Consider the following 18,546-nt stretch of genomic DNA (forward strand, 5'->3'; position numbering starts at 1 on the left):
ACGGGTGAAAGGGCATGGGGTATCCCATGTGGAGGGGGCTGCCTGCAGGGTGGGGTCACAGGTGAAGGGGGCTGGGGTGGGGGTATCCCATGTGGAGGGGGCTGCCTGCAGGGTGGGGTCACGGGTGAAGGGGGCTGGGGTAGGGTGTGCCATCTGGAGGGGGCTGCCTAGAGGGTGGGGTCACGGGTGAAGGGGGCTGGGGTGCAGGTGTACAGCCTGGAGGGGGCTGCTGAAGGGTGGGGTCATAGGTGAAGGGGCCTGGGGTATCCCATGTGGAAGGGGCTGCCTGCAGTGTGGGGTCATGGGTGAAAGGGCCTGGGGTAGCCCATGTGGAGGGGGCTGCCTGCAGGGTGGGGTCATGGGTGAAGGGGGCTGGGGTGGGGGTATCCCATGTGGAGGGGGCTGCCTGCAGGGTGGGGTCACGGGTGAAGGGGGCTGGGGTGGGGGTGTCCCATCTGGAGGGGGCAGCCTGCAGGCTGGGGTCACGGGGAAGGTACCTGGGGTGTCCCATGTGGAGGGGGCTGCCTGCGGGGTGGGGTCATGGGTGAAGGGGAATGGGGGTATCCCATGTGGAGGGGGCTGCCTGCAGGGTGGGGTCACGGGTGAAGAGGCCTGGGGTATCCCATGTAGAGGGGGCTGCCTGCAGGGTGGGGTCACGGGTGAAGGGGCCTGAGGTGTCCCATGTGGAGGGGGCTGCCTGCAGGGTGGGGCCACGGATGAAGGGGGCTGGAGTGGGGGTGTCCCATCTGGAGGAGGCTGCCTGCAGGGTGGGGTCATGGGTGAAAGAGCCTGGGGTATCCCATGTGGAGGGGGCTGCCTGCAGGGTGGGGCCACAGGTGAAGGGGGCTGGGGGTATTACATGTGGAGGGGGCTGCCTACAGGGTGGGGTCATGGGTGAAGTAGGCTGGGGTGGAGGTGTCCCATCTGGAGGGGAATGCCTGCAGGGTGGGGTCACGGTTTAAGAGGGATGGGGTGGGGGTATCCCATGTGGAGGGGGCTGCCTGCAGGGTGGGGCCACGGGTGAAGGGGTCTGGGGTGGGGGTATCCCATCTGGAAGGGGCTGTCTGCAGGGTGGGGTCATGGGTGAAGGGGCCTGGGGTATCCCATGATATGATATGGCATTTGTAACGCGCCTATACACAAGTGTTTCAAGGCGCGAGGGGATTGTGTGGAGGGGATTGCCTGCAGGGTGGGGTCACGGGTGAAGGGGCCTGGGGTGGGGGTGTCCCATCTGGAGGAGGCTGCCTGCAGGGTGGGGTCACAGGTGAAGGGGGCTGAGGTGGGGGTATCCCATGTGGTGGGGGTTGCCTGCAGGGTGGGGTCACAGGTGAAGGGGCCTGGGGTATCCCATGATATGATATGATATGGCATTTGTAACGCGCCTATACACAAGTGTTTCAAGGCGCGAGGGGATTGTGTGGAGGGGATTGCCTGCAGGGTGGGGGTCACGGGTGAAAGGACCTGGGGTGGGGGTGTCCCATCTGGAGGAGGCTGCCTGCAGGGTGGGGTCACAGGTGAAGGGGGCTGGGGTGGGGGTGTCCCATCTGGAGGAGGCTGCCTGCAGGGTGGGGTCACAGGTGAAGGGGGCTGGGGTATCCCATGTGGAGGGGGCTGCCTGCAGAGTGGGGTCACGGATGAAGGGGCCTGGGGTATCCCATACAGAGGGGGCTCCCTGCAGGATGGGGTCACGGGTGAAGGGGCCTGGGGTATCCCATGTGAAGGGGGCTGCCTGCATGGTGGGGTCATAGGTGAAGGGGCCTGGGGTATCCCATGTGGAGGGGGCTGCCTGCAGGGTGGGATCACGGGTGATTGGGGTTCGGGTGTGGGTGTCCCGCCTGGATGGGGCTGCATGCCGCGGATTGTGAGGTGCAGACGCAAAATTTGGCTGGGGTGCGGCCAGGGATTGCAAGGTGTTGGGGCGCGATTTGGCTGGTGTAGGGGCTGGCCTTGTGTGGGAGGGCACGCGTTTCTGATGGGGTGCGGGCGGGGATTGCAAGTTGTTTTCGTGCGATTTGGCTGATGTAGGGGCTGGCCTTGCGTGGTAGGGCACATGTTTTTTCGATGGGGTGATGCTGGGGATTGCAGGGTGTTTTTGTGCGATTACGCTGGAGTGCGGATGGGGATTGTGAGGTGTTTTCTAATGATTTGGCCGGTGTTGGGGATGACCTTGCCTGGGAGGGTACGTGTTTTCGATGGGGTGTGGCTGGGGGATCGCAGGGTGTTTTCGCACGATTACACTTGGGTGCAGCCGGGGATTGCGAAGTGCTGTTGTGCGATTTGGATGGCGCTTATGCTTGCACCGTGTTAGGCATTTCACTTGCTTTTTAGTGCACGTGGAGGCGTTTGGGAGCGTTACTTGTGCAGCTTGCTGTTACTTGCGCGAGGGCTACTGATGCCTTTGGGAATCCATGAATATGCGTGCCGCACAAGTATTTCTCTGTGCCACGGCCCACACAGACTCCTTCTCGGCGCGCAGCCCTTGCGCCTTTTCTGCACCTGATTCTATGAATCGGGCCCTAAGTTGGTTGAGATAGCTCACCAAGAACGTTTAGGAGTCAGTAGCACGAAGAGTAGATTAAGACAACGTCTTCGGTGGCCTAGAATGGATAATTTTGCAGAAAGATTTGTTAGGGACCGTACACCCTGTTGTTTGAGTGCTAAGACCAAAGTAGTACGTGAGACTACACTCATTCCAAATTTTGTTCCTGATCAACCTTGGAAGAAGGTTGCTGTTGATATAATGGGACCAATGCATGGATTGGGAGATGGTTTGAGGTTGTTTGTAATGGTTGACTTTCACACCAAATGGGGGAGTCGAGGCCAGTTAGAAAAGTGACTGCAAGAGATTTAGTTGCGTTCTTGGAGGAGGTTTTCTTGAGGAAAGGTTTTCCTACTGAGATTGTTACAGACAACGCAGTATAATTTTGTTCCAAATTCATGAAAGGATTTCTATAAAGTTATGCCATAAAGCATACATGCACTGCATTGTATCACTGCAGAGCAAATGGGATGGTGTAAAGGGTAAATAGATGTATCAGGGTGGTATCCAGCTGGTTCAGTGGGAACGAGTGAGAGTGATGAAAGTCAAATTTGGATGTGTTTGGGAAAGTCAAATTTGGGTGTGTTTGGTAATGTCAAATGTGGGTGTGTTTGGGAAAGTCAAATTTGGGTGTGTTTGGGAAAGTCAAATTTGGGTGTGTTTCTGTAATTCTAATTTGGTTGTGTTTTAAAATTTTACTTGGCCCTCAATTTTAACCTGCTAGCCCAGTGACTGCTCCGTACCTTTGTTCTTTATATTTCTCTTACATCCTCCTCTCTCTCCCTGCTCATGACGTTAGCTGTCTCTCCTATCTATATCCCAGGTCTCCCCATCGCTGATACCTATTCCAGCACCTCTGCCAGACAAACCCTCATTGACATCCTCTTTTTCTTTCCCTCACCAGATATCTTGACCCCTCATATGATCTCTATGCTCTGTCTTGTGTCCTCCTCTCCCATTAATGGTGGCACCCGTTGGGAAGTCCGTATTGATCTCTTTGACTCCGCCAGAGTCTTCATTAATGTCTACTTAAATGGTACTGTCATGGTGCAAGGCCCTCAGGCTAATCTCCTCCTCGATAGGCGGTTCCCTCGCCTCATCAACTTCCTATCATCTCCAGCTGTCCCCTACTCTCTTCCCCTGGCTACCTTGCCCTCGTCCACTTCCTCCTCTGCCCCATTTCCAGCTCCTTCCACACCTCTGCAGGGCATACCTCTGATTTGTACCCCTCCCCGGAAGGCCTTTAAGGCTGGTAACCTTATCCATCTTGCCACTCTCAACTCTTGCTTGGCTGTTAAACACTCCTCTGACATCTGTCACCTCCTTGAAGAACTTGACCTTTATGTCCTGGGTCTCACCGAGAGGTGGTTCACCGGCAGCTCTGTCACGAGTTTGGACACTCTCCTCCATGCCGGCTACAAGATCCTCTCAGCCCCCAGATCCAACCGGCCTGGAGTGGGTGTAGCCCTGTTCTTCCCTGAGTGGATTCCTGCTTCTCTCTTTCCCACTCAGGCTTACTCCTCTTTTGAATGCCTAGTCTGCAGGCTCTCTCTCTCCTAGCCACTCTCTTACTGTTGCTAGTCTTTACCGGCCCCCTGGTCAAATCACCTCTTTTCTCCCAGAGTGGGCTGAACTCTCCTCCTCCCTCATAGCCTCAACCACTCAACTCCTCCTCCTGAGTGACCTCAACATCCATCTTGATTCTACCTGTCCCTCATCTGCACTCTTTCACGACCTCTGCAAGACACTCTCCCTCTTTATCCTTACCTCCGGCCCGACTCACTCTGCTGGTCACACACTTGATGTCTTGATCTCCTCCGGCCTCCCCTTCTCTATCCCCCTTACCACTCCTCTCTCCTGGAGTTATCAGTGCCTCCTCTCATCTCTCCATCTCCTCCCCCCAAGCCAAGCCCACTCCTAGACTGTCACCCACCTTCTCGGATATCCGGCCCATGAAGCGTGTGTCAGTCGAGGCCTTCGCTGAAACCTCCCCCCCCCCTCCTTCACCCCAGGCTGACTCACACCCTGACACAGCCCTCTCTGTTCTCTACTCCTCTATTTCTGCTACTCTCGATACTCTGGCCCCCGTCATGAGGAGCCGTTTGAAGTCCAAGGCCAAGTGCAATTCTTGATACGACTCTGACATAGCTGCATTTAAACGTAAATGTAGGGCGACGGAGAGGAAATGGAGGGCTTCTTGCTCATTCTTTGACAAACTGGCCTGCTGCCTGCTCCAAAGGAAATACTGACTCGATTTCCGCACTAAGAAGCGAGTCCACATACAAGCCCGCGTCTCGGCAGCATCTAACAATTCGGCCGAACTCTTCAAAATCTACAAGGAGCTGGCCAACCCTGCTGCAGTCCCCACCCCTCCTCTCGCCTCTCAGGCTATTTGCTTTTGCAATGCCCTTGCCTCTCACCTTATCTCTAAAACCCAGGACATCCTGTCCTCCCTCTCCTCCTCTCCCCCTCCTCCTCATCCTCCCTCTCCTTCTCGGCTGGCTGAACCCTTGTCAGCTGCCCCCTTCCCTCCTCCTTTCCTATTTTCTCCCCTGATGAGGTAGCTAGAAAAGTCAGATCTAAGAAACCTTATCAAAACGGGTCCATCCCTGTTCCTCTAAAACTATTAAGGACCACATCAACACCCTTGCTCCGGCCCTTGGCTATTTCTGTAACCTCTCCTTTGCCTCTGGCTCTTTTACCTCCTCTCTTAAGCACTCCCTTGTGCAGTCTCTCCTCAAGAAATCCACTGCTGATCCTTCATGTCCGGCAAACTATCACCCAATTTCCATTACTCTCTTTTTGGGTAAGCTCCTGGAAATGCTGGCCATCTCTCAGCTTAATCTTCATTCCGACTCTGTTGGCTCCCTCCATGACCACTAATCTGGGTTCAGAGCTGCCAGAAGCACGGAAACTGCTGTCCCAAACATCCGTGAAGACCTGCTCTCCAACCTCGACTCTAGCATTCCTTCTGTCCTCATCCTACTTGATCCTCCTCCGCGTTCGATGCGGTCAACCATACCACCCTGCTCAATAGTCTCTGTGACAACCTGGGTATCGCTGATCAGGCTCTGGCCTGGCTGACCTATTTTCTTTCTGATCGACCCTCCCATTTACAACTTGGGTCCTTCCTATCTTCTATCTCCCTCTCCACCTGTGGTGTCCCCAGGGATCTAACCTCTCGCCCTGCTTTTCAACCAATACCTGCCAACTCTCACCTGCTGCATCTCCATTTTCTGCTTAACTTTCCGGTGCTATGCTGACGACACCCAACTCCTTTTCAGGCTTCCTTCAGCCTCCTCCTCTCCTTCCCTCATCTCTGTCTAATCGCCATTCAAAATTGGTTTGCCGCCAACGATCTTTGCCTAAATGCCAACAAGACCGAGATCCTCCTTATCCGTACACCATCTCAATCCTTCCCTCTCACTCTCTGGCTGGTCTCCCTTGGCCCTCCTCCTTCCTCCACCTGTGTGGCTAAAAACCTTCTGGTTATCTTTGACTCCACACTTTCCTTCTCCGCACACATCTCTGATGTCTCCAAAAAGTCAAACTTTTTATTGCACCCCCTCAGAGGTACTCTGCCTTTGCTCTCCTTCCCTCAAAAGCTCACTGTCTCCCAAGCTCTGGTTCTCTCCAGACTGGATTATTGTAACAGCCTCTTTCTGAATCTACCTCCCTCCACTCTCCGCCCTCTACAACTAATCCAGAACAGGAGTGCGAGACTTGTCCTTGGTCTGGGATCGTATCTCTCCAGTCCGGAAATCCCTTCATTGGCTTCCAGTGGATGCAAGGATTAAATGTAAAACCCTCTGCATTGTTCACAAGGCTTTCTGGGGCCTGTGTCCAAAATACCTTCAACTTTCCCTCCCTAAATACCTCCATTCTCAAGCCCTTCACTCCTCTACTTCTAACTCCCTCAGGGTTAGTCGTTTTGCAAAGAAACGAGCTGGGGTAGATCTTTCTTCAGCTGGGGTCTCCCTCTGGAACAGCCTCCCGGCCACCTTGAAACTTGAGGAAAACCATCTCAGGTTCCGGAAGCACCTCAAGTCTTCCTCTTTGCTTCTGCCTTTGCCCCCCTTGCCCCCTGTTGATCTGTTTCTTCTCTTGGCATTGTGCACCTGGCCACCGTCTGTTCCTCAGGCCCAGGTACCTGCTCACCCTACCACCCTCCTGCACTGCCTCCGGGCCACCCCCTGCACTGGGGTTCTGTATCTGTACCCATACAGTCCCCCTCCCACTTCTCTTCTGCACTTCTCAGATATCCCTTATCTGACTAACTTTCACCTGCCACTTGCTGGCCGCACTACCATGGTTTATTGCCCTTATTTATTTATTTAATTTATTATTTATTCTGTTCTCTCCTCTGTTCCGCACTCTCCACCCTTCGATGCACTTTCCCCCCTCTTCCCTTTTCCATGCACTTGTGCTTTCTTAAATGTTACTGCGCCTAGTAAGATCGCTTTTTTCTTTTTGTTCTCCCTTGTTCCCCTCCCTTTTTTCCTGGTCGCGCTCTGAATCACTTGTGTACGAGCGTGCTATAAATAAAATATCATTTCATTTCATTTCAGCCAAGAGAGTGGGGAGAGGGCCGAACTGGTTGAAGGATTTTGTGTGTGAGTAGCTGCTACTTTGATATGTCAATGCATCCTTGGATGCCATCATCCTTTAAGCCTTGTAAATGTTGATGTATATTTCTTACCATGTTTAATGGTTAGTTACTCATGTTTCCATAGTTCTGTTCCGTTTAAGAGTTTTGCATTTTGCATAAGAAGTATTGATGTAAAAAGTGTATTTAGTGTTGTGCATTGTGAAAGGGGTACATGTGTTGGATTCGATCTCCCGAGCTCTGGCACGTTTTGAACTAGAAGACTTGGAAGATCTATTGAAGACGGTTGGTGTAGAGGAGAGGTCGGCTGTCTGCTGTGTCACTGTAGGCCCAATAAAGAACCCAAATCATACTCACTGAGTTGGGTAATCTTTTCAGCAAGGCAACTAACAAGGTTAGGGACAGACAGAAGGAATAAGGAGGAAGGCAAGAAAGGGATTGTGTACAATAGAAGGGGTAGATGACAAAGGGGGGGGGAATAGCGCCACTCAACTAAAGGACAAGGGCGAGTTCAGACGCAAAGTCCAGACCCGGTCTGCCCTGTTTTGAAGGTGGTGGCATGGAAGCAAGGCTGAGTCAACATCCGGAGCGCTGTTAAATATGAATGCCCGGAAACACCTCTGGTCCATGCATGCCCAGTATGGAAAACATATTGGTCGGGTAGGTGCGATGCTGCAGCACGTGTAACAATATCTCCTTTTTCCATCAATGTCTGCTTAGACTTTCCTTAGCCTTTGAACACACCACACATAAGGGGAGGAAGCACTGATGACTAGATAAGTCCACATGCAGGGACGTAAATTGGGGGAAAGTGAAATCAATAATTTACTATTATATATGCTTCAAAAACCTAAACGACATAATCTTTAGTAAGCAAATGGGACGACCTTAAAGAAGTAGCAAGGGTTAAGCTAATTGAGCTAACCTACATGAGGACACAGACGTGTATCAAAGGAGAAAATTGAGGTTTGCAGGCTATTAAGTCGGAACATAAAGCCATACCTTCTTGGAACTCCTGTGAGATGTTGGCCCTTGTCTACAGTCAACCTAATGTGATTCAAATCAACAAAACATATTCCACTTAAAGGCTGCTGAGGCAGTGTTTTTATGAACAGGGTAACTGTAGTGGCCGAGCACCTGGGGGTACAATAAAAATGTAAATGTTTGTTCAAAATCTTAAATCTCCGAAAGTTCTTCAACGATTGCTTTGAAATTTTGACACAATGTTACATTCAAATAGGTGTCTGTTTTTATATACTTACTATACATAGATGTCACACCTGTGACAGGTAAAACATGTTTTTTCTGAAAAACAGTGCCATCTGTTGGACGTAAAAGCAACACATGCTATACTAAATATTTAACGATTCCATTTTAATGTTTCCGATTTAGAATGGCTGAAATAGTGCCAAGGAAGCAGCAGAGCGACATGCAGCCAGACTTCAGGATGGACGGTTGCGAGCACGGCGATCGCTTTCTGCAGCATCAGATCTGCTTTTTTCTCAACAGAATGAACGCGACAGGCTGAGAGTGGCTGAAAGACATCAACGAGAAACAGCAGACCAGCGTCAAACACGACTCTGTGCTCAGCAATCACACAATTACTATCTACTTGCATTCTGATACAACCCAGCTGATGATTATAGTTTGAGCCGGCATGTTCTGATCGGCACTATGACCGAAGTGTGTCCTTATTGCAAGGCTCTGAAATTTAATCGAGAAACAAAAGGAATGTGTTGCGCCGCCAGGAAAATTAAACTGCCTCAACTTGGAGAACCGCCAGAGCCATTAAAAACTACCCACAAGCATTGTGAAATTAAACATATTAGAAATGTGCGCTTTCTCTTTTCTTTCTTGGTTCCTGCTTACTGCCTGATGATTCATGCCACCCCAAGATACTACAATATGTCGACGATGTGTCCTGAAAGAACACAGAGGAAGGGGAGAGTGAAGAGAGGTGAAGTTCTGATCCCATTTACCAGCCCTTGACGAGCGCTGACACGACATACTGGTGAAACTACAGATGGAGTCGTGTAGCCATCAAGAAAGATGGCAGAGAGGCATCAGTGCTGTTTAAAAGTCTAGGCCCATTCATGGGGTATAGTGAGTCCTGGTCCTGGCACATGGGGAGGTCCGGGGAGACAGATCTGCATGAAGGAGGACAGCCAGATAAAGTGCGTATTGGTTGTGTCCATGTTAGCCCAGTACATGCTGTTGCTGCATTTAAGCGCCGCCGCGCTCCGAAAGGAAAATGCATTGTGGGATATGAAGTACAGTCCCATGACTGTAGCGCTGCATTCACAGGTAAAATTGTAGCAGAGGCAGTTGGCAAGGGTCCATGGGCCATTGGTAGCGTGCGCCAAGAGAGGCCTTGCATTTCAGCACAGATGTTTAGCTGGAACGCACTCAAGAGGGCCCTGTGCCATTGTCATTGCTCCGCGAGTTCGGAGAAGAAACATGTCTGAAGAAAGCACCTCCGATAGTTTCTTGCGTTATGACGCACACAGTGAGTTATTCCGGTAGACGGCACATTAAGATACATTTTGTTTTCCTCCAGGTCACACCGGTCATACTTCCATGGAGTTATTTGTCACGACCGCAGGAGGAAAAGAGAAGAATAATGTTGATAATGTTGAAGCTAACGGTGCAAATTTGCTGCAGACCTGACATTGCAAGTGTTGTTTGGAACATGATTAATGCAGCGGCCTTGGCACGCACAGCCGACACTTTTCAGGTTATGCAAAGGCACAGAGGAGTTGTGCTGTTGTTTTGCACCGACAGGGGGGAAAGCACAATGTATGCGTTTGCTCGGCAACGGCCATGAAAAAAAAGGACGACTGCATTTAAGGCAGTCGATTTAAGGCAGTCGGAGAGGTCTAGGTGACTAGAGTGTATTCATACCACAACGTACTGTTTGAGAGTTAATAATGATGTGGTTTAGCAAGTCACTAAGTTGTATTCATAAAGTCATGACACTTTATGATTTGCACAGCGAATTTAAAAAATGAATGGAAGTAAATTGTAAGAAAATTCGATGCAATTTTTACGTGTTTCAGAGCATCTACAGTGGGGTAGTGTCTTATTTGTTAGCATTTATTGGAATGTGTAGGTGCATTTTATGTTTCAGAGCTCATGTCAAAGGGAGCTATGGCGATTATTTAGTAATGCACTAGTAGTTGCTTATTAACTATTTGGGAGAAAACATGCACAGTATTTATTTGGGAGAAAACATGCACAGTATTTAGGAATCTTTTTTTGTTGCACAGAATAATTCTTACATGAGATTCGTGATTTTTTCTTAAATTATGTTTTTTTTTAATGATGAAATTAGTGATTTTGGTGGAATGTTTAAAAATGTATTTTAGAACTGTATTTAGTGCGCACTTTCAGAATGGTGCTTGATCCCCACCATTTTCACTTAATGCTGCACATCCCCAGATCATTCTAGTTGTTTTACTGCATGTGTATCTGTACAGAGTGGATGTGCACTGGAGTGTATGCTTTAAAGCTGATGTGTATGTTGTGGTGTTACATGCATGCAGTACTTGGAAGGAGTGTTGTGAGTGTGTATGTGCATATGATGTGGACATGTATAAAGTTGTGTTATAGTATTATGTGCGTGTTTAGGAGGTAGCATGCATGGAGTAATAGGTTGTGGCCTACATGCTGGCCAGGTGTGGTGCCATGGTTTAAACCTGTGCTTAAACTCAAGTTGTGGAGAATTATGTAATGCAAGTGGAGTGGTAGCAATCTAGTCAGTTGAATCCTAGGTGGAGAGTTTTATACGTTACATGGGACACTAGGGCAAAGTGTCTCCTGAGATTTCCTGGAGACCGATTATATATTTGTGGTTTACACGTCATTTGTGGAGATGGGCCCCATACAACGGTAGGGTGTGAGGCAGGAAGTTAGAGTAGGTGCCCACATCTGTCTCCAGTGCAGTTTGTTGTCGCTTAAAGTGGTGTTTTAGGAGAAATGGCTGAAATTCCTAGCTTAAGGTCTGTGTTGCCGCGTTGTGCCTTTTGAGTGGTAGGATAGATGTTTCCTTTGGCACACTTTACTTTGACATTTAGCTGAGCAGTTTTGTTGGAGCACACAGAGTTTTATATGCCATTGTAGTTGTGTGTTTTGAGTTGAGCTTAGTTAAGTGGCATGTGGTCATGGTATGACCTATTCAAGCATCAGACACTGGCAAGTGATTTAGTGGAATATATATTTATTTACCAATTTTAAATATACCAATTTTTAGCAAGCACTTATTTTTCATCTTTTTGTGCTTGCATGCGGTTTTTGCACAGTATTTAGTCTGTGCATACCCTACGCACCACGCCTTTTGTGGTTGCATCACTGTTTTTTGTGCTTTTTGTTTTGTGAGTCACTTTTTCTATTTTTTCATTACTTTTGTGTGTTGGAGAGAGGTGGTGTTGGTTATGTTTTTGATAAAATATGTTATTGATTTTTCAAATACGAACGGCTTCAACCAGAAACTATTCAGGCGAGCAGCACTCCACAAACAAAAGTGTTCCAATAATCCAAATAATCACGGAAATCCAACAGCAAACACTGCAGCATCGGTTGCGTATAATATAACAGCCTTTATTTTGTGTGTGCAACAGATAAAAAGTAATCTCCCAGTGCAAATTATGCTTAGCCAGACGGCAGCCTGACGCGTTTCACCACTAACCAGTGGCTTGTTCACAGTCACTCATCAACCATAGAGTGTTTGTTTTTATACCAAACACTCCCACCAAAGTGAAAGACATAAAAAAGGTGACTTAAAATTTCAAAAATAATGGCAATTAGCCATGTTGGCTTGGGCTGCTAGTTCACATTGCAGAAGGATATAAGCATATGTTTAAATATTAAACATGACTTTTCAGCCATAGCAAGACAGATACGAATAAAATTGGCATTTTAAATGTTGGTGCTATTTCAGAAAATCAGCTCATAATATATGGCACAAACTACAATTGTAAGTGCATTACGAGAAACATCAAAACTACCATATTGTAAACATAGTGATGTCTTTCCCAATTGATACATGGAGGCAGGGGTAACAAAATAGACCTGTCTAAAATGTACGCAGAGCAAAGAGGTGACTACTAATGCATCTTGCCATGTTTATGGAGTGCCTAAAAGCGAGATTAATATCTTCGCTGTAAATGTAACGTTGAGTCAATATAAAGTGCATAGTGTATTTGTGTAAACAATGCATTCCTATGATATAGTAAGTTCATATAGAACAATAGAGCACATTCATGTTGTATTATAAAATGCATAGTGCAAACTATAGACATCTCTCTAAGATATTCCAATATAATAAAGGATTGTTTTCTTATGTAATGCGACACAGTAAAAACAAATATATCCCTACATCTGCTTCTAGTAGTGGCTTCAAATAACTCTCTTGCCATATGATGTTCCCATGTTTTTTTGACTAAATAATATAGTGTTACCTTTCGCATTGGGTACATGAAGGTAAGGGTGCAAGGGTAACAGAAAAAATATGCCAAAAATATTATTAGCGAAGCAAAGAAGTAACTACTTATGCATCTCACCATAATTATGGAGTGCCTGGAAGCGAGATTAATATCTTCGCTAAATGAGTAGCGTTGAGACAATATAAAGTGCGTGGTGCTTCTGTGCAAACAAAGCATTCCTATGATACAGTAAGTATGTATAGAAGGATATAGAGAACATTCATATCATATTGTAAAGTGCATAGTGCCAGCTATAAACATCTCTCTAAAAATACTTCAATACAAAACAAAGGAATTCATTTTCTTGTATAGTACAACACAATAAAAGCAAATATATCCCAACATTTACTTGTAGTGATGACTTCAAATAACTCCCTTGCCATATGGTGTTCCCTTATTTTTTTAACTTGATAATATTAAAAAATAGATATAAAAGGGAAAGGATGCTTTCAAGTGTCAAATATGCATACCAGGTAAAAAATGCCCAGATGTCAACTCTGAACTAAAAATATAATCACACCATCTTAAACACATATAATATCTTAGAATTGTATTCAGATTGCCACTCCTTGCTTGCCAGGCTGAAATCAATAAATCAAAAACAGGCCTCCCTATGGGCATACCTGAGCCAAGTCTATTAAACAAATTGTTTTTGAGTCAAATTGAAAGTCACCATAAAAAGTGAAAGAAAGAAGTGATAAGTAAAAAGGAATAAAAAATGAAACAATGCACAATCCATTAAGCATATACAATTATGAAAAAGGTCCTTTGAATAAATGAGCTGCCGGGGGTATTATCGTATTCAATAGGATCTTTATGTCCCCAAAAATGTGTAAAGCTCCTCATCGATGTTATGTCCCAACGGTGTTTTACTCTCGAAGTCTAAGATGTATTTAGTCTCTTCTTGGCGGAGTGTTCTTTCATTATCACCTCCCCTGGGGCCTGGGATGACCTTATGAATGCCAAAAAACGTAAGATAAGCTGGATCGGCATTATGCATTTCCGAAAAATGTTTAGCCATAGGGTAAGAGCAGTCCTTATTAATAATGGCTCTCACATGTTGCAAGATCCGTACTTTCAGCTTGCATTTTGTGCTTCCGATGTACCATTTTGAGCAAGGACATATCAAAGCATATACCACCAATTCAGATTCACATGTAATTTTGCTGTTGATGTAGACCAGATGTTTCAGTATAGGATGCTCATAACTTTTACAGTTCTTTGCATATTTACAGATCTTACATCTGGTACACTTGAAGAAACATGTTCCTGTTAAAGAAAGCCAATTGGTGTTAGTGTTGTTCCTTTCTGTGGCCATGTAACTTTTCACCAATAAATCTTTGATGGAGGCACTTTTACGAAAGGTGATATCAGGATGGTCATGAAGCATGCCACCTATATCCTTATCGGCTTTCAACACTTTCCAGTACTTGTTGACTATTCGTCTAATAATCCTCGAATGGCTTCCAAATGTCAAAATTAACCTGGTAGTATTTTGCTCCTCCTCTTTCGCTCAGTCCGTTTTAGATGTTGTTCACATTACATGTCTATTCGTTTCCCGGACCGTCAAATACACCCTTTCAATAATCCTTTTGGGGTACTGCTGTTGTACGAAATTAAAAGCCGGTACTTTGCTGGCTGAGTCAAAATCCACAATTTTGCTGCAGTTGTGTCTAATGCGGATAAACTCTCCATATGGAATACTCCATAGGAGAGTCTTTGGATGAGCACTATTCGAGTGTAGCGGAATGTTAGCACCTGTGATTTTTCTATGGAGACATGACTCAATTTTTTGTTCTTCTATCTTGACTTCCACGTCCAAGAATACAATAGATGTACGGCTGTGGTGTTCCGTAAATTTAAGATTTACATTGTTAATGTTGAGAGATTTGACGAATTCACACCACAGCTCGGCTGAGCCGTCCCAAATTATGAACAAATCGTCAATGTAACGGAGCCACAACACAATTTTTTCGCTATATTTTGCATTCACTTCTGCCCATACTGTTGTTTTCTCCCAGTATCCCATCATTAAGTTCGCATATGATGGTGCGAAAGTCGTACCTATCGCCGTTCCTTGAATTTGGCGGAAAATTTCATTATCGAATAGGAAAACATTATTTGTCAAACATATGTTGATCATCTCTAACATCATATGTGAATGTTGTAAGTAATTCAATGATCTTGTGTTGAGGAAGTATTTGCAAGCGGAGATCCCATCATGATGTTTAATAGACGTGTACAGGGACACTACGTCCATGGTTGCTAGTAAATATGTAGGTTCCCAAGGAAGTTCATCGATTTTCAATAGGAAATCCGTAGTGTCCCTAACATATGATGGTAATGTAGTGACAAAGGTGCGAAGAACCTCATCAATAAATCGAGACATATTTTCCAAAAGTGACCCACACAATGTCACGATGGGTCTCCCAGGAGGCTTGAGAGGATTCTTGTGAATCTTTGGGAGAAAATAGATAGTGGGAGTTATAGAATTCTTTGTAAATAAGAATTTAACCATTTCCTCCTCAAGAATATCTGCCTTTTGCCATTTAGTTATAAAAGTCCATACTTCATTCTCCAATTGCTTGATGGGATTCATCTTTAGTCGTTCATAACAGTTCACATTGTTTAATTGTTTATAAGCTTCTTTAATATAGTCTTGTTTGTTCATGATGACTATATTGCAGCCCTTGTCAGCTGGTTTGATTATGTATTTATCAAGCTTCGCAATCTCTGTTAATACTTTCTTTTGTTTTTTCGACAGGTTGCTCTTAGGTTGTCTGTTAATCTTTCTTCTCTCTTCTTTCAAGTCATCAATGACTACATTAGCGAAGGCTTCGATGTGACTGTTTTGGGCACTCAGTGGGTTAAATTTGGATTTACATCTTAGTTTGCTGGTAGACGGCCAGTCTGTGCAAATACCTAATCTTTCCAAGTTAGTACCTAGCTCATTGCTTTCTGTGTGACTCTCCTGTTCCAGATCATCAAGAATTATCAGGGTATCCATCTCGGCAACGGTAATTTCTGTTCTTCCCTCTAGAATGTCTTTTGACTTTTTTTTAAAAATAGAGGTAGCAAAAAACTTCTTGAGTCGTAATTTCCGGATGAATCTATCCAAATCAATCCTAGTTTCCACATAGTTAAAACTAGCAAGTGGACAGAAATTAAGTCCCAGTTTCAAAATTTGTTCCTCTTCTACAGTGAGGACATGGTCAGATAGGTCGATGATCTGCTGTTTTGTCATAGCATCTCTCACTTGGTTATTTATTTCCCATAGCGCAGCGATCTTGACGGCATAGGGCTGTCTGAATTTATTGCCCCCTCCTTGTTTTTTTCTTCCCCCTCGTCCTCGTCCTCTGGTATTTTGAGCTCCTCCTCTGGCTTTTTTGTTTTTTGTCCGCCCATCTTGACACAACAGTCTCATTTCCTCTAAAAAATTCAGGCGTGTCATGGGCTCATCTTCTTCGCCTTCCGTCACATCTGATTCCGAGGTAGAGGCTGATGATTGCTGAGGATTGGCATTTTGCACCATGGAAGCCAACGGTATTTCCTTTGCTTTGTGTCGTATTTGATCAAATCTATGTGCAAAGGTGTAGACTCTGCCTTGCTCATAGTCACCTTTACCTCTTAAAAACTTCCGTTGTTTTCTTAATTTGATTTCTTCCTCAAAAGACTGTAATCCTGTTTCAATACTAGCATGTAACTTTTTTCCTTCTTCTGTTTCCTTTATGATTTTCAGTTTTTCCTCCAACTCTGCGATTTGTAGCAGGACTTTAGCACGATCATTGCCCGCATATTTCACCAGCAACTGCAGGAATTTTTTTGAACAATGATTGGTCGCATCTCCCCATTCTTGCAACATTGCAGGATCTTGTTCTTCATACGATGGTATGGTTAAAATACGTAACCCGCGTGGTATTCTACCCACGTCTAGGTAATTTTGTAAGGAGTGCTCCTCCCACCATTTGCTAATCTCCTTTTTCCGTAGCTTTTCGAGGTCTTTAAGCAATGTTATTTCATTATTGTCCTTGATTTTGTCTATGTGAAGTAACTTCTTTTGCTTGATTGTCGGCAAAGTTTCATTGAACAGCGAGCTTGCCTGTTCCTTCCTTGCTGCCTCTCTGCTGGCTTGGGAGGCCATAATAGGTAGAGTTGAAAATCCCCTCTATTTTGCCATGGTAGTCCGTGAAAATATGTTTTAAGGTCAATTTAGATGTTTTAATATGGAACACTCTTAATATCCAAATGGATGACGGTCGCTCTTCAGTACTGTGAAATCCCTGTACTGCGACACGCTTCCTTCAATGGGGGAACTCGCAATTTCTACTTACTTTAAACATCATGTTTAAAATACAGAAGCAAGTTGTGACGAGTACATACCGTTCCGACACCGTCAGTTTGTGCTGGCCACGGCTTTTCTCCTCCAACTGCTAATTAGAATGGAATGTTATATGCGATCCTTTGAACGAGTTCCCAGCTGCCTTGGAAAGCAAAGAAACCCACGTCCGAAATGCTTCCAGGCGCATTACATCCAATAATAAAGCGTTGGTGCTGCTCCGCGCTGCAACATGGTCAGCGTGAAAATGTTTCAAATACGAACGGCTTCAACCAGAAACTATTCAGGCGAGCAGCACTCCACGAACAAAAGTGTTCCAATAATCCAAATAATCACGGAAATCCAACAGCAAACACTGCAGCATCGGTTGCGTATAATATAACAGCCTTTATTTTGCGTGTGCAACAGATAAAAAGTAATCTCCCAGTGCAAATTATGCTTAGCCAGACGGCAGCCTGACGCGTTTCACCACTAACCAGTGGCTTGTTCACAGTCACTCATCAACCATAGAGTGTTTGTTTTTATACCAAACACTCCCACCAAAGTGAAAGACATAAAAAGGTGACTTAAAATCTCAAAAATAATGGCAATTAGCCATGTTGGCTTGGGCTGCTAGTTCACATTGCAGAAGGATATAAGCATATGTTTAAATATTAAACATGACTTTTCAGCCATAGCAAGACAGATACGAATAAAATTGGCATTTTAAATGTTGGTGCTATTTCAGAAAATCAGCTCATAATATATGGCACAAACTACAATTGTAACCGCATTACGAGAAACATAAAAACTACCATATGGTAAACATAGTGATGTCTTTCCCAATTGATACATGGAGGCAGGGGTAACAAAATAGACCTGTCTAAAATGTACGCAGAGCAAAGAGGTGACTACTAATGCATCTTGCCATGTTTATGGAGTGCCTAAAAGCAAGATTAATATCTTCGCTGTATATGTAACGTTGAGTCAATATAAAGTGCATAGTGCATTTGTGTAAACAATGCATTCCTATGATATAGTAAGTTCATATAGAACAATAGAGCACATTCATGTTGTATTATAAAATGCATAGTGCAAACTATAGACATCTCTCTAAGATATTCCAATATAATAAAGGAATTTTTTCTTATGTAATGCGACACAGTAAAAACAAATATATCCCGACATCTGCTTCTAGTAGTGGCTCCAAATAACTCCCTTGCCATATGATGTTCCCATGTTTTTTTTTACTAAATAATATAGTGTTACCTTTCGCATTGGGTACATGAAGGTAAGGGTGCAAGGGTAACAGAAAAAATATGCCAAAAATATTATTAGCGAAGCAAAGAAGTAACTACTTATGCATCTCACCATAATTATGGAGTGCCTGGAAGCGAGATTAATATCTTCGCTAAATGAGTAGCGTTGAGACAATATAAAGTGCGTGGTGCTTCTGTGCAAACAAAGCATTCCTATGATACAGTAAGTATATATAGAAGGATATAGAGAACATTCATATCATATTGTAAAGTGCATAGTGCCAGCTATAAACATCCCTCTAAAAATACTTCAATACAAAACAAAGGAATTCATTTTCTTGTATAGT

This window comes from Ambystoma mexicanum, chromosome 2q (genome assembly GCF_040938575.1).
Source record: "Ambystoma mexicanum isolate Mex_15411 chromosome 2q, UKY_AmexF1_1, whole genome shotgun sequence".
NCBI classification, from domain to species: domain Eukaryota; kingdom Metazoa; phylum Chordata; class Amphibia; order Caudata; family Ambystomatidae; genus Ambystoma; species Ambystoma mexicanum.